Below are 17,854 nucleotides of genomic sequence, written 5' to 3' on the forward strand. Positions count from 1 at the left end.
ATCCATCAAAGTTTTACCTGCACATCCATCAATATCATTTACTGTATCCGTTGCTCCCGATGCGGTCTCCTCTACATTGGGGAGACTGGACGCTTCCTAGCAGAGCACTTTAGGGAACATCTCCGGGACACCCGCACAAACCCACACCTTCCTGTGGCCCAACATTTCAACTCCCCCTCCCACTCTGCCGAGGACATGGAGGTCCTGGGCCTCCTTCACCGCTGCTCCCTCACCACTAGACACCTGGAGGAAGAACGCCTCATCTTCTGCCTCGGAACACTTCATTGTGGACTTCAACAGTTTCCTCATTTTCCCTTCCCCCACCTCACCCCAGTTCCAAACTTCCAGCTCAGCATTGTCCCCATGACTTGTCCTACCTGCCTATCTTCTTTTCCACCTATCCACTCCACCCTCCCCCCCCCCGACCTAATACCTTCATCCCCTCCCCCACTCACCTATTGTACTCTATGCTTCTTTCTTCCCACCCCCACCCTCCTCTCATTTATCTCTCCACCCTTCAGGCTCTCTGCCTGTATTCCTGATGAAGGGATTTTGCCCGAAACGTCGATTTAATGTTCCTCGGATGCTGCCTGAACTGCTGTGCTCTTCCAGCACCATTAATCCAGAATATAATTTGCAGCACCTATCCTGACAATGTACGGACAGCATTGCATTGTCATCTGGATTCTATCATAGAAACATAGATGATATGAGCATGATTAGGCCACTCAACCCCTCAAGCCTGTTGTGCCATTCCATATGATCATGGATGATCACTGAGCTCAATGCCTTAAGCCCACCCAACCTCATATCTCTTGATCCCATTAGCCACAAGAATTATATCCACCTCCTTCTTGAAAACACAATGTTTGGCCTCAATCACATTCTGTGCTAATGAATTCCAGAGGTTTACCCCTCTTTGGGTGAAGAAATTTCTCCTCATCTCAGACCTAAAAGGTTTGCCCCTTATCCTTAAACTATGACCTCATTATTGGCTCCCCTATGATTAAGAATCTAACCTAAGTACTGTTAGAATTTAGTAAGTTTCTATAAGATCTACCCTCATTCTTCTAAACTCTGGTCCTAACTGACTCAATCTCTTCTTTGATGTCAGTTCTGCCATCCCAGGAATCAATTTGGTAAACCTTTGCTGAATTCCCCTGAAATGACCTTTCTAAACCACTCATACTTTTAACCTCCTTCACCTCCTCTAAGATCCTTCTGCAAAATTACTTTACATCAATGCCTCACTTCCAATCCTGCCAAATCTTGAATCCTTCCAATGTTAATCAAAGTTGCTGTGACAGAGAATCAATTTATTGTTTCCATAAAATAATTTACACAATGCAGGTAACCAGTTTATTACGTCGTTGACATAGATTACTTGATTGAAGGGAAATTTCATAGTTTTCATTGTTAGATTTCCTGGAATTTCTTCCCTAAGTGCATTGTAGGCCCACTTTCAGCATGGGAACTGCAGCGGTTCAAGAAGGCTGCTTTCCACCACCCTCAAAGGTAACTAGCGATGGGTAATAAATGCTGAATACCCCAGAAGTGAATTTAAAACGTTATTGATAATGTGCAAAAAAACGAAGTCTCCATGTTTATTCATAACTAAGTGGAGGACAAAAATAATCCTTTAAAAAACCCAATTCAGGCCGTAAAGCTTTAGCTATATTTTCTGTATTCCTTCTTGTGGTCAGTGACAAAACGACTGAAAATAAAATCTCTGGTGCAATTGTTCTCAAATTAACCACTGGACTTGCTGAGCCAAGATACAGAAACAAATGCTATCAGGAGACACAGACGTGATAATACAAGCGTGAAATAAATACTTGTGTTTTGAAGTTATAAACAAAGCTTTGGAAACAATGGAGTAATTTAAGATTAAACACGGTGTTATAGACAAAAGAACCTTTTCTGAAAAACTGACAACAAGAGACTTTACAGAAGGAATTTTACTGGAGAAAGCTAAAGGGAGACAGCTGTCTGGGCGGATTCAAATTATGTGTTGGAATTTTGTTTCTGTAACAAGCATCACTAATTGAAGGAGCAGAGGGGGAGCCCCACTTTGTTTCTGCCTGGGAGGCCTGACACCATTTAAGCAAAATCAGGACAGCATCGGGCCTCCCCTTGACCAAGGCCAGGCTAGGGCAGAAATCTGGTCAGCCAGCCATTGCCAGCAGCACTATAGAGAGTGGTGGCTGCTGCTAATGATCCTCAGTGGCCTTCACATTGCACTATCACTGGATGCTGAGAGAGACACATAAGTGGAGTGGGGTTGGGGCACTGGGGAGGATACACCTGGCAAGAGGGAGGGCAAAGAGGTCAGATGTAAGGGCAAAGAGTGGCTTCCCTGACCCAGGCCCCTCATGTCAGCTTTCAGGAGGTTAGGGAGACTCATGCAAGTTCCTTATATCCACATCTCTCTCTCTTACACACACACGCGGTCACTCACTCAGTCTCTGACACTGGGAATTTCAGGTACTTCTGTCTGAATCTCACGGTCCTCCTGCCAAAATGCAGCTCGCCAAGCACGACTAAATCTCACTTATTGTTTGAAACAAGAGTGCAGAATGCAGTCGGATATTGTGCTTGTAAAAGAAGGTTACTGTGGTCTGACTATGTAGTAAACTGGCCCTGTCCTCTGAAAAAGGGTTAGAGAAAGGAACATGGTGGAGATTTTGGCTGTATCCTGGAGTTAGCAGCACTGCAGTCAAGGGAAGGAGACCCCAGAGATTTGTTTGGCCATCTCATAGAGAAGGAACCCAATTGATCGATGGTGTCAATAATTATTATCATAATGTACTTGAGCTCAATACTGGTAAAGCATTTACTTGCTGGGAAGAAATAACAAAGCTGCTACTGTTCCTTAATGATTACTTTCTTTCTCCTTCTCATGTTTTAAAACTCTGTAACCATTTCCTGTCATAGTTTCAAACCAACCATAATCCCGTTAAGCACAACAACTTTTTGTGTGAGTCATCAATTTGTTTTCTTGTAATTTGCAAGTGAACTATAAATTTGATTGAGTGTTTTCAATCCTTATTGAGAAACTGCTCCAAGTGGAAGAGTACAATTACTGACAATGGGACATTCATATGATTACCATACAGAAGGTCACATTCTTTCACATGGTATTCAATGTTAACCATATGATTCTACAGCAGAGTAGCTTAATTGCCACTTCTGAGAATTTGATGACAGTATCCTTCTTGTTCCTCCTCTATGGTCACATAAGTAGTGGGACTGGGACAACACATCTATCCTGGGACAGGCTAAGCAAAGACATGCCAGAGAATTCCTACAGGCCTGGCACTCCAACCACGCCATAAACAAATGCATAGATCTAGATGCCATCTATCAACCCCTCAGAAAACGAACAGGAAATGACATCACCACAAACCCCAGGAACCCCATCCAGGAGAAAGATATAAATAGAAAGCAGGAGTCAACAACTTTACTTCACTTGGAGGTCGCCACTGATGATGTTACCTAGCCAGGTAATGAAACATCTGGATATCAAACCTACAGCTCAGCGAGCAAACCTACACCCTAAACATAAGTAGTGTTCGATTCAAAAAGGTTACTCTTTAGATTAGACTTACAGTGTGGAAACAGGCCCTTCGGCCCAACAAGTCCACACCGACCCGCCGAAGCGAAACCCACCCATACCCCCACATTTACCCCTTACCTAACACTACGGGCAATTTAGCATGGCCAATTCACCTGACCCGCACATCTTTGGACTGTGGGAGGAAACCGGAGCACCCGGAGGAAACCCACGCAGACACGGGGAGAATGTGCAAACTCCACACAGTCAGTCGCCTGAGTCGGGAATTGAACCCGGGTCTCTGGCGCTGTGAGGCAGCAGTGCTAACCACTGTGCCACCGTGCCGCCCACTATGTTACTCTGTATCATTGTTTGCAAGAGTAGATGATTATACACTGTAAATACGATTGCACAAGATAAAGTTAGGTCCAGGAACAGATAAATGGAGGACAGTCATGTATTATTGGACTGTAAAAACTTGGTAGCATAACGTTTGAGTGTACCTCCACATTCAATAGCCTCACAAATATATATTTTCATAGGAGGAGGGAAGAGACATACTCAGAGCCAGGACTTAGATGCAGGTGAGAAACATTCGATAGGGAAGAAAAAATTTGCTTATATGGCACCTTTCATTACCTTAAACTGTCCCAAATGTGTTTTACAGCTTATGGGAAATTCTATAAAGTAGTCAGTGTTGTAATGTAGGAAACATGGCAGCCAATTTGCATATAGCACGGTCTCAGAAACAGAATTGCAATAATGATCAAGTAATTTGTTTTAGTAATACCAGTTCAAGAATTGACCAGGTCACTGGGGAGAACTCTCTAAAGCTTTTCTTCCAAATCATGTGGTGGGATCTTTAACGTCCAGCTGAGGGCAGACAGTGCTTCAGTTTCAACCGAAAGACAGCAGTGTGTCAGACTCTCTCAGTAATGTGCTGAAAGATCAGTGTAAAACTTTCTGCTTAGATTGTTGGAGTGAGAATGAGATCACACAGCCTTCTGGCTCTGAGGTCAGAGTGCTACCATGGAGCCACAGTCAACATTGGGAGAAAGGGTTGGGAAATTGCTCGGGGAGCTAGCCAAGCTATTCAAGAGCAGAACAGACTGAAACTGTTCGCCCTGACTCCCTTGGAATGGTCTCTGGCATTTGGCAACACAAACTTTTGAAAACAACGATTTAACTTTTTGGTCTTTACTCGTTCCAAAATTTTTGTGTCATAACAAACTCTCATACAATATTTGAACCTTTCATTTTCATTTTTTGAAAAGCCTGTTTTGCATATTAATTTAATGGTTTTCAGAATATTTGAGGACACTGAGTAACCTCTAATTTTCAAGGTAGTGGTTTAGAACAAGGAGTTGGGATGAAAACCATTACAAAGTGGTGATTTAAGAACACTGTAGGAGCCTGGGGTTTGTCATTCCTCAAAAGGAAGCTATAATTTGGAAGTTATAAATACAAACCTCTCTTCATAAAAGGGGTTGAAAATTTCCTTTGAAGGTTTAAAAGGAGCTGTGTGTATGTCAGCCTAATTGAAGATTGTGTAGTGTTCACAAAGAAAGTCTGTGTCAGTTTGCCCTCCTCTAGCCTCTACCACATTATCTGAGCTGTGCTAATCAATTGCAAACAACTTTATGGAAAATAGGTTTGTTTCTCACAAACAAACAAGCGCCTTGTGTTTGTGTGATTGGTTGCTGCCTTATTCTCTTATAATGCAGATATAACAGGGCTTCCCAATGTGGGAGTCAAGATCCCAGGTGGGCCACAAGCTGAAGTGTTTGGGCCCCACACTCGAAGGCAGCAATTGGCCACTACGATCTCCAAAAGAGTTATAACAGCTGTGCTCCACTCGAACAGCAACACCCTCCCAATTCTCAACGAGAGATCGCAGCAATTTTCAAGCCTCAAAACTTGGTCACACTAGGAAACAAATTGGGAAACATCAAGCTAAAATCTTAGAAACAGTTTGTTAGAAGCATCTATGTGTAGCAAGATTGATGGAGATGTTCACTTTTGTCTCTTAATAAACACAAAGTCACCAACCAGCAAATCAAAAGATTTGAACTATTTTCACATGCAGACTGCATAATGCTAGACACCGTAGTCACTAAATAAGCAATCTTCTACAGTTCAGCAGTTCTGGATGGTGGAAAATTGGCCAGTTGTTTTTTTTAACAGTGTGTGGATGATGATATAACTATGATATGAACATTCATTAGGAGATAGTGAGAACTGCAGATGCTGGAGAAGTCAGAGTCGATAAAGTGTCGTGCTGGAAAAGCCACTGCTGGTCAGACAGCATCTGAAGAGCAAGATAGTCAATGTTTCGGGCTTAACCCTTCATCAGTCCTGACCTGATATAGAAAGTCATTTGTAAGTCTGAGAAGGGAGATGTGAGTCTGTGCAAGTGGAGGTGTACAGAAAATGTAGAATGTGCCGTAAATAAAAGTGTTTTGATTAAACAACTGGGGTTGGACCTTGGTCACTTGTGGATAGGGAAACTTCCTGATCCAGAACATGCCACAATGAGGGACCCAAATATTATGCAAAGTGGAACCAAATCATAAAGGATGGTAGCAGCAGTGATGACACTAATCCAGCAACAAATTGGGGCCACCAACAGAAACCCATGGCAAGAAACTGGAAATCTTCTTTAAAGATCAGAAAACACACCTAGTTGAGAGGTATAGCACCAAAGGAGGAGTCTCTGCTTCTTGTAATATTGTTGGAAAACACAAAGGTCCACAGAGAGGCCCATATTAGGAGTTGTGCTAAAAGCAATTCCAAAGGTATCAACAGCATCTGGTTTGTATACTCAAGAACAGATACATAAGCGTGGTACATTCCTGTATGCGGTGGGATCCATTGTTGGTGGTATGTTTATGAGCCAGGAGGGATTTCTCTGCAGATTTTCAAGCAATCCTAAAAGCATTCGATGAAGGACACAATTTGTGATCTCTTCAAGGGCTCCCAGAGAGTTACTTTTTGGTTTTCAGGGGCTCCCTTTGTATTCTCACCAATTTCTTTATGAGGTGATGCAGTCACATAATAACATAACATTCTGTATTTTGTTATGGACCAGACCAGACCAGAACCGCTCAAAATATAGCTAGCCTAAATCCTAGCTTTTTCTTACTTTAAAGGTATATGTGAGGTGTTGTGTTCCAGATGTAATTTCATTGGTCAAACTACTTGACATTAAAAATGTTGAGAGTGTGGTGCTGGAAAAGCACGCAGGTCAGGCAGCTTCCAAGGAGCAGGAAAGTCAACATTTTGGGCCGGAGCCCTTCATTCAATGTTAAGCAAAAGACAATTTATTCAAACACTATATTTAAAATACAACAAAACAAAGAGGAACTTAGAATAATCTAACTCTATTGGAAAACTAAACAGAATAATAGATATAGTAACTATCATGAATTAACTGTTCCAATATAGTAACATCCCATAAATACACCCTTGGTAAAAAGGCAAATTCAGAAAACAGATTGTTTCATGTGCTACTCCCATAGCAGAGAACCCCCAGCTTTTGGCTGTAACTGAGGGAGGGACAAAAAAGTAGCTTCCACCTCTTCAAGACCCCAACAGCAATTGCTAAAAGCTAAACTTAAAATCGCTGGTTCTGTGACCACACTCATTCAGGCTGCTTCTATTGTTCCAGCTTTTGAAAAAACACCCAAGGCTTCATAAGTTGTTTATTTTCTTTTAGTCTGCTCATCTCTGGTTCCCAATCTCTCTCTAAGAGAAACAGGCCAAAATTTATCTCTTAAAGCCACAGTATTGTCACAATTTGTGTTGACAGGGGGTATAAGGACTCTCATAGAAGGAGAATTAGAAAAATAGAGCAATATCCTTAGTAATATCAACTCCATTAACCCTAAAGCCACAAAGAAAATATTAATTCCCTCGTTACCACAGTATTTAAATTGATACGAGAAAAGAAACAAAAGTTAGCATAATTTTTTTTCCTAAATTTAACTGTCACATACTTCTACACATGAAAACCATCACACCAAACATGCCTTCCACAGACTAGTCACATCATGGCTAATGCATTGCCACCCCAACATACAAAGCTAATATTTTAGTTAGACAATTATCATCCTTTTTACTCTATCCTTGATTTTGAACTTTATTAAAATTTAAAGTTAACAACTGACATAGCATTAATTGCAATCGCATCCACTACAGTATTCCCTGCAGGGTAGCTCCTGATCATATGTAGTATTAAGCAAGAGAAACCAAATTTATTTGCAAATAATTCACTACCTCAGCGATTTCTGGTTTTCTTCGCTCCTAGTTAGCTGAGTGTTCCTTTATTGGCAGATTTGAAACAGTTCTCTCAACTTTTCCTCTCCCACCATGTTGCAGCCTTTTCCTCTCATTCAGCTCTTTGCAACCTTCATATATATCTCTGATCCCTTTGCTGCCTTTTTATATACCCTGTCGCCCCCTTAATAACCTTCTTTAATAAATTTATAAGCCTCTATGAGATTGCTTTTTTATTCTTCTAAATGAGAGAGAAAACAGAAAATCTCTCATCACAGGAAAAACCTGCCAGGAATCTGATTTGATGAAGAAGACTCAAAATGTTAACTCTGCTTTCTTCCCACAGATGCTGCCAGACCTGCTGAGTTTCTCCAGCAATTTCTGTTTTTTTCTCCCTGAAAACAGCCTGGTGAACCTCCACTGCAGACCCTCCATTACAAATATACCCTTCCTTATGGCAAGGGGACTAGAACTGCACATAATACTCCAGATGTGGTCTCACTACTGCTCTATACAATTGATGCAAGGCTTATTTGCTCCTGTACTCAAATCCTTTTGTGACAAAGGCAGACACACAATACAATATAATAGCTTTCAGTGATTAATGTATAAGGACACCTCAGTCCCTTTGGACATCAACACTTTCTGATCTCTCACAATTTAGGAACTACTCTGCACTTTTCTAGCTCCTGATTTGATTTGAATTGTTTTGATTTATTGTCGCAAGTATCGAGATAGAGTGAAAAGTTTTGTTTTGTGTGCTCTACAAGCTGATTGTACATATAAAATGCATCAGGTAGCAGAACAGAATACAGAATATGGTGTTAAAAACCACAAAGAAGACACAAAGAGAGAGATCAACATTTACATTGGAGAGGTCTGTCCAAAAGTCTAATAACTGTGGGGAACAAGCTGTTCTTGAATCTGTTGGTATGTGTATTCAAACCATTACATCTGCCTGACAGAAGAGGGTGAGAGAAAGTATAACTGGGGTGGAAAAGGTCTTTGATTATGTTGGTTGCTTTCCTGAGGCAGTGGGAAGTATAGTTGGAGTCAATGGATGGAAGGAGGAGAAAGTGAGGTCTGCAGATGCTGGAGATCAGAGCTGAAAATGTGTTGCTGGAAAAGCGCAGCAGGTCAGGCAGCATCCAAGGAACAGGAAATTCGACATTTCGGGCATAAGCCCTTCTTCAGGAATGAGTAAAGTGTGTCCAGCAGGCTAAGATAAAAGGTAGGGAGGAGGGACTTGGGGGAGGGGCGATGGAGATGTGATAGGTGGAAGGAGGTCAAGGTGAGGGTGATAGGCCAGATTGGGGTGGGGGCAGAGAGGTCAGGAAGAAGATTGCAGGTTAGGAATGTAGTGCTGAGTTCGAGGGATTCGACTGAGACGAGGTGGGGGGAGGGAAAATGAGGAAACTGGAGAAATCTGAGTTCATCCCTTGTGGTTGGAGGGTTCCCAAGCAGAAGATGAGGCGCTCTTCCTCCAATCGTCGTGTTGTTATGGTCTGGCGATGGAGGAGTCCAAAGACCTGCATGTCCTTGGTGGAGTGGGAGGGGGAGTTAAAACGGACCCCACTACCAGGGATATATTTCCCTCCCCTCCCCTATCAGCGTTCCAAAAAGACTACTCACTCCGTGACTCCCTCGTCAGGTCCACACCCCCCACCAACCCAATCTCCACTCCCGGCACCATCCCCTGCAACCGCAAGAAATGCAAAACTTGTGCCCACACATCCTCCCTTACTTCTCTCCAAGGCCCCAAGGGATCCTTCCATATCCGCCACAAATTCACCTGCACCTCCACACACATCATCTATTGCATCCGCTGCATCCGATATGGCCTCCTCTATATTGGGGAGACAGGCCGCCTACTTGCGGAACGTTTCAGAGAACACCTCTGGGACACCCGGACCAACCAACCCAACCACCCCGTGGCTTAACACTTTAACTCCCCCTCCCACTCCACCAAGGACATGCAGGTCTTTGGACTCCTCCATCGCCAGACCATAACAACACGACGGTTGGAGGAAGAGCGCCTCATCTTCCGCCTGGGAACTCTCCAACCACAAGGGATGAACTCAGATTTCTCCAGTTTCCTCATTTCCCCTCCCCCCACCTTGTCTCAGTCGAATCCCTCGAACTCAGCACCGCCTTCCTAACCTGCAATCTTCTTCCTGACCTCTCCGCCCCCACCCCACTCCGGCCTATCACCCTCACCTTGACCTCCTTCCACCTATCACATCTCCATCGCCCCTCCCCCAAGTCCCTCCTCCCTACCTTTTATCTTAGCCTGCTGGACACACTTTCTTCATTCCTGATGAAGGGCTAATGCCCGAAACTTCGAATTTCCTGTTCCTTGGATGCTGCCTGACCTGCTGCGCTTTTCCAGCAACACATTTTCAGCATCAATGGATGGAAGGCTAGGATGGACTAGGCTGCGTTCACGACTCTCTGCAGTTTCTAGCAGTCTTAGAAAGAGCAGTTGACAAACCAAGCTGTGATGCATCAGGATGCTTTCTATAGTGCATCTATAAAAATTGGTAAGAGTCTTTGTGGACATGCTGAATTTCCTCAGCCTCCTGAAGAAGCAGAGGTGTTGTTGTGCTTTCTCTACTGTCGCCTCAACATGGGTTGACCAGGAAAGACTGGTGATCAACACTCCTAGGCACTTGATGTTTATGACCATCTCCACCTCAGCCTCACAGTTATCTACATTATAGTTCAGTGTTTGCACTCTTGTTCACTCATTTAATCTGTCGAAATCCCCTTGAAGTCTCCTTGCATTCTCCTCACAATTCACATTCCACTTTTTTTTAGTATCATCTGCAAATATGGAAATATTACAAATGGCTTCCACATTCAAATCATTGATATCAATTGTAAACAGCTTAGGCCAAGCACTGGTCATTACAGTATTCCACTGGTCACTGCTTGCCAACTTGCGAAGGACCCATTTATTCCTACTTTCTCCTCTTCTTAATCCATGCTAGCAGATTATTCACAGTCCCGTTCATTTTAATTTTGTTTACTAACCTCCTCTGTGGGACTTTATCAAAACCCCCTGTGAAAATCCAAGTACCTCACATCCATTGGTTTCCCCTTACTGCTTCTGTTAGTGACATCCCCAATGCCATGCTGTTAAGGGCTTGGATGGGGAGGAATTTGTTAAATTGTGTCTACTGCTATTTGTCATTTATGGAAATGATGAGCTTGAGAATTAAGGAGGCAAATTAGTAAGTTTGTAGATGATACCAAAATTGGTGGTATAGTAGACAATGAAGGAGGTTATTTAAGATTGCAAAGGGATCTTGATCAATTGGGCCAATGGGCTGAGGAGTGACAGATGGAGTTGGCTAAATATAAGGAATTGCATTTTGGTAAAACAAACAAGGGCAGGACTCATACAATTAATGGTACAGCCCTGGGTAAAGTTGTCAAACAGAGACCTAGAGATGCAGGTACACAGTTCTTTGAAAGTTGCATCACAGGTAAACAAGGTGATTAACAAGGCATTTAGCATGCTTGCTTTCATTGCTCAGACCATTCAGTATCGGAGTTGGGATATTACGTTGAGATTATACAGGATGTTGGTGAGGCCATTTTTGGAATACTGTGTACAGTTCTGGTCATCCCGCTATAGGAAGAACGTTATTAAATTGGAGAGGGTTCAGAAAAGGATATTGCCGTGACTAGGAAGTTTGAGTTGTAAGGAGAGGCTGGATAAGCTGGGACCTTTTTCACTGGAGCATGTGAGGTTGACGGGTGACATTATAGAAGTTTAGAAAATCATGAGGGGCACAGATAAGGTCTTACCCCCAGGGAAGAGGAGTTCAAAACTAGAGAATCTATTTTAAGATGAGAGGAGAAAGATTTAAAAGGGACCTGAGGGGCAACATTTTCACGCAGAGGGTGGTTCGCATATGGAATGAACTGCCAGAGGAAGTGGTAGATGCACGCGCAGTTACAAAATTTAGAAAACATCTAGATAAGTACATGAATAGGAAAGGCATAGAGGAATATGGGCTAAATGCAGGCAAGTGGGACGAGGTTAGTATTGGAAACTTGATTGGCATGAACAAGTTGGACTGACTTGCTGTATGACTCAATGATTATAATGGTTCACTACTGTGCAAATCATTATCTTTTAAGATGGAATCTATACTCCAGTGGGGTTTGAAGAATAATAGGTGACCTATTGAAACACATTATCTTCAGAGGGGATTTAAAAGGGTAGATGCTGAGACAATGTTTCCCCTTGTGAGGAAATCTAAGTCTTAGGGGTGCAGTTTCAAACAAAGAGGTTGCTGTTCAAGATGGAGATGAGGAGGAATTTCTCCTCTCAGACAGTCAAAAGTGTTTGGAATTCACTTTGTCAGCAAGCAATGGAGATACAGTTCATGAATGTAATCAAGGCTGAGTTAGACAGATATTTGATGGACAAAGGAGCCATGAGGTGGAGGCAAGATAGAGGGGTTAAGATCTCAAGCGGATCCATGACAATTGAATGATGGAGCAAGCTCAAGCAGTCAAAAAACCTACTCCTGCTCCTATTTCTTATGTTCTTAAGCTGCTAATCATCTCTATCAAAACCAACTGTGATTCAAAAGATTGGCCAATATGTCTGTCATAAAGATTAGCACAAAATTGAAAGTGAAAATGACACAATCCATGCTACTTATTTTAATGATTATCCATAACCTACTCTGCATATAGCTTCACAGCTGGAGACAAGAATACTTCATATTCCCTTTGAGCTAAGAAAGGCTTCTCATCAGATGCCATTTTTAAACCAAGTGCTTCTGGTATTGTACCACCAGCTGCATTTCAGTGAAAAGTGAATTTAAATTAAATTTCTTTCTTTGTACTGTCCCACCTTCCACATCTAACAATATATCACGTAATCTGGTTCCAAGCATGCAAAGATACTTGTTCCCCAAGAGGAAAAATAAGCTGAATTTCAGCAGCTAAAATAATATTTTGAAATTCTGTTCATAAAAAGAACTTCCTGAGGGCTATGACTACCAAATATTTAAACTGAACATTTCATCTTAGCAACCTGTTAGATTTACTAATATTCCTTTCAGATGCAGTTTGTGCCCACAATGAGGATGGATATAAGCTCTAATTAGTGCTGATTAAACAACAAACTGTCCTTTGTTAGCCTCTTGCATTTGGAATCCTGCAGCAACTGAATCTGGGGTGTACTTAACATGAGAATTTCACGTACATGCAATCATGTCTGTATTCTTCCAAACTGTTCAAAAATTAAGCGCATTCAGCTGTCAATTTGACTGTATTCAGCAATTCAAGCTGCCAATTCTTGCCAGGACCCTTAACACGCTTCTTACACTTCCTGTGCAGATGGGTTGAACAAAGACTTTGGGAAATTAAATTTGAGAGCCCTCCAAAATGGGCAATGTGAATACCCTCTGCCCATTAATTACACTGCCGGCAGGATTCCAGTTGTATTGCCTGCTGACTTCAGTGGTTCCAGTGTCCAATTAACGCTAACTGCACTGCAAATCAGTCATGTGTATCAGCAGACAGCAAAAACTATGCTTGACTATAACATCGCTTAAAGATAGCCTGCATTGCTTAAAACTGGCCTGTACTTTTTAAAAAATTTGTTCTTGGAATGCCAGTGTCATTGGCTAGGCCAGCAATTATTGCCCGCCCTCTGACTGCCATTGAGAACATGCTGGTGAGCATCCTTCTTGAACCACTGCAGACCTTCAGGAGTAAGAACACCTGCTTGGGAGGATAGTAGAGGCATGAGACCTCACAACCTTTAAAAAGTATGTGGATGGGCACCTGAAATGTTAAAACATTCAAGGCTTTGGACCACATGTTAGAAAATGTAATTAGTATCAATAGGTCAGAGCAGATTTGACAGGCCGCAAGGCCTCCTCTATGCTGTATAGCTCAGTGACCCCATATGACTATGGCTGTTAGGAAGAGAAGTCCAGGAATTTGACCCAGCGACAGTGAAGGAACAGCAATATACTTCCAAATCAGGATGATGAGTGGCTTTCCCACGTAACTGCTGCCCTTGTGCTTCCAGGTTATAGATTGTTTAGAAGGTACTTTTGAAGGAGGATTGATGAGCTAATGTAGTGTGCTTTCTTTATGGGACACACTGCTGCCACTGTGCATTGGTGGTATAGGAAGTGAATTTTAAAGGTGGTGGATGCAATGCCAATTAAGCAGGATGCTTTGTTCTGGCTGGTGTTAAACTTCCTGAGTGTTTTGGGGGAGCTGCATCCAATTCAGGAAAGTGGATTGTCAAGGGAAGTCACTTCTCCCTTACCTACTGAAATCAGCTCGTGTTAGGGCCAAGGTTGTATTGAGGTTAAAACCACAAATAACTACCATACACAGCAATTCATGAACATTTCCTAACCAGTCCCTCAGCTTCCTTATGCCATTACGAAATTGATTGCGCTTCTCAATGTTCTTTCAATAGCACAGAACTCAATTAACAAGGGTGCCTATTATTAAATGTAAGCAAATGGTGAGGATGTTCAGTTTAGTACTAGAACAGTCACATGACCAGAGTAGCAGGTAACCTCATTCCGTAGCAACGATTCAATGTTAAGCAAAGGCCCACAATATTTTCATTATGTGAACACAATTAAGATTTGGACAGTAAATGTAATTCATTCGAGTTTTTAAAATTTGTCTGGAAAAGGAGAAGTGCAAATCAAAATTGAACCCAACACCATAAAACAAATCTTTCCTTTTTTTAAGCACTTTTCATATAAATATAGAATAAAGAAGATTTCTGGCACTAAAGAAGGCCAGCCAGCCCAATGTGCCTGTACTAGCCAGAGAGTTGTCCAGTCTAAATTTCCACTTAGACCATAACACCATAAGAAATAGGAATAGAAGTAGGCCATTTGATCCCTCAAGCCTGTTCCAATATTAAATACGATCATGCCCGATCTGGCAGTCAGCCTTAAATATACACAACAACTCTATCCCCACAGCTTCTCCATTTGTAGTCCTGTAGGTTATGCCATTGCAAGTCAAAATCCATTATTTTTAAAAGATACAATGAGCGTTTGTGCATCTACCAAATCAGTGAGTTCCAAAATACCCCATTACTCTCTGGTTGAAAGAAATTCTCCTCGACTCGCCTTTAGCTCAATTATTTCAAATCAATGCTCCTCGGTTATTTATCTCTCTGATTATGGAAATATATTTTCCCCATCCACCTGATAATTTTATATATGCTGACTAAGCCTCTTCCCTCAGCTTTTTATGCGCTGCAGAAAGCATCCCAGCTTGTACAATTGCTCTCCATTTTCAGGATTAGAGGCTTTTAGCAATGTCCTTGTAAATCTCTTCTACACCGTCTCAGTCACATCCTTCCTGTAATGTAGTAACCACAAAAGCACACAGCAGCCTTGTGGTCCCTCAAGGAATGTGGCATCGGCTGGGAGCCTGAGTTGGGGCTTTGGTGGTCAGCAGCAAGGTGGCTGGTGAGCCCAATGGGCAGCGTCAGTGAGATCAGGCAGCCCCAGTTCTCCCAGCATTCAAAGGGGAGATTGAGGCAGCACAGAGAGGAAGCCTGACATTGCTGAGCTTTTAAGAAGGACCTTAGTTTTGAACTTTGAACATTATTTCTTTATTTTCCTACCTTGTCCCTAAGATGGCACCGAGAATGGTGACTTTGTACACTTTTCACTGTACTTGAGTACATGAGACAATAAAATCTAATTCTAATGCTCTCGTTGCAGTCCAAGTCATTGTTAAAACAGCTAAAGTGTAAATATTTATACTCAGCCTCAACAAATAATGGACAATATCCCACATGCCTTCTTAACCACTTTATCCGACTTTCACGATGTTAGAATATCCCATTATGCTTCATAGTGACTTTCTGTTATCTTAATGTAGAAGAAATGAAAGGAGACTGTTAATGAGAAAAGAAACACATTTTCAGACCAGCGTCTTTACTGCCTCAAGCTGTAAACCGCTGTCACTTTCTTTCTTAGCTTATTCCCCAGCTTTAAATAATCCCACTGACAAAATTAACCACGAACCACTTCAAACAGAATACTTATGTTAGTTTTTTTTAATGCTTTCTTGTACTCAGAATTATTTTTGTTTACTTTGCAATGTTTTGAATTGTGGCCATTATGACAGCATGTGTTGCTCAACTTGTTTTTCAATGGGTGGTGATCTGGTATCACTGCTACATTGGGCATCTTCCCAATCTAATGTCTGGTAAAGAATAAACAGAACAGATTTCTGAAATGCAGGAAAGCAAAGACAGGTACAATGATCCCAATGCTTTTGGCAAGGGTTTATGCATGTTTGATTCGGTTTAGGTAATGTACACATTTTCATAAAACTATTTTAGTTCAAATTACTCTACTTTTCAAGTGGTACAGGTCACACTTCATGGAGTTTCTAATCATTTTCTACAGAAAATGTTTGTTTAAAAAGCTACTTTTAGTGGAGCTTTAGGAAGCACAGGCCAGAAATTTGTGAATGGCATTCCTGTTTTTAAGTTCACGAAATAGGATTTTAAGTTGTAGATACCTTCCTGGAAACATCTCAGGAAACATATTATTGCCATAGAGGGAGTGCAACAAAGGCTCACCGGACTCGATCTTTTGATGGTGGGACTGTCTTATGAAGAGAGATCGGGTAAAATGGGCCTGTATCCTCTACAGTTTTGAAGAATGAGAGGTGATATCATTGAAACAAACAAAGTCTTAAAGGAATAGACTTGGGAGATGTCGACAAGACTAAATCTCTGGTTGGGGAGTCTAGAACTGGGAAGACATCATTTAAAAACAAGAGGATGCTAATAGATGAGTAGGAATTATTTTACTGAAAAAGTTGTGAACCTGTGGAATTCTCCATCAGGGCTGGGGAGACCCAGTCTTTGAGTATGTTTACAGTAGAGATTGATAGATTTCTGATTACCAGGGCTTACGGGGTTATAGGGATAGAGTGCGTAAAAAGCATTAAAGTATTCAATCAATCATGATCACATTGAATGGCAGGACAGACTTGATGGGCTGAATGGCATACCCACTAAATTGAAACTGCTTGTATCAAAGGAAGATTCCCCATTTAAATGTATTTAATATCGGAGATGTGGTCCTTGTCATACTTTCAGATATCACATATTGCATCTTCCTGTAATCAACCACTGCTGGCTTGTGGGTGGCTGGGATAGTTTGTTAGTGTCAAAGTCTACGGGAATGTCTAATATCAATGGTAGAAGAGAACTGCTATAGAGTCTTAACAAGAAGAGGGCGGCACGGTGGCACAGTGGTTAGCACTGCTGCCTCACAGCGCCTGAGACCCGGGTTCAATTCCCGACTGACTGTGTGGAGTTTGCACGTTCTCCCCGTGTCTGCGTGGGTTTCCTCCGGGTGCTCCGGTTTCCTCCCACTGTCCAAAGATGTGCGGGTCAGGTGAATTGGCCATGCGAAATTGCCCGTAGTGTTAGGTAAGGGGTAAATGTAGGGGTATGGGTGGGTTGCGCTTCGGCGGGTCGGTGTGGACTTGTTGGGCCGAAGGGCCTGTTTCCACACTGTAAGTCTAATCTAAAAAAAATGTCTCACAAAACAAGGCATCATTTATTGCATGCTAGCAATAGGTACAATTAACATTAACGAGTTAAGCATATCTCTCACATCTGTCTCCATTAGAAAATCATGTAAGATTCCCTGTATCTTCACCTCGAGGCTGTGACATCAACAGATTGAGTGAATCTAATGCCAATTCCACATTAACTCTTGCAGAACCATTACCTCATACAACATACTCAACCCATAATCTCCCATTCAGAAATGAAAGGAAGAAAGGACAATGCAAATACCAGAACAGCAATGTGGTAAAGAACCAAAAAGAATAGGTTTTGTTTTTCCTGTTTGCTCTCAAATAAAGCTACATTTCCAAAATAGTCGATTTTTGCAAGATCAATTGCCATGTACTCACTCATGTTTCCTGCCTTAAAATAGCCAGCTTGCCTTTCCTAATTTTTCTCGTGTTTCACACAGCCGT

At 42.0% G+C, this 17,854-nt stretch overlaps 1 protein-coding gene across 1 annotated transcript in view; it reads right to left on the reverse strand.

The window, feature by feature from the left end:
* vash2 (vasohibin 2) overlaps window positions 1-17,854 on the reverse strand; it is a 170,552-nt gene that overhangs the window by 78,350 nt on the left and 74,348 nt on the right. The gene's annotated exons all lie outside the window — the stretch shown is intronic.

The sequence above is a fragment of the Hemiscyllium ocellatum genome, chromosome 10 (genome assembly GCF_020745735.1).
Source record: "Hemiscyllium ocellatum isolate sHemOce1 chromosome 10, sHemOce1.pat.X.cur, whole genome shotgun sequence".
In the NCBI taxonomy this organism is placed as follows: Eukaryota; Metazoa; Chordata; class Chondrichthyes; order Orectolobiformes; family Hemiscylliidae; genus Hemiscyllium; species Hemiscyllium ocellatum.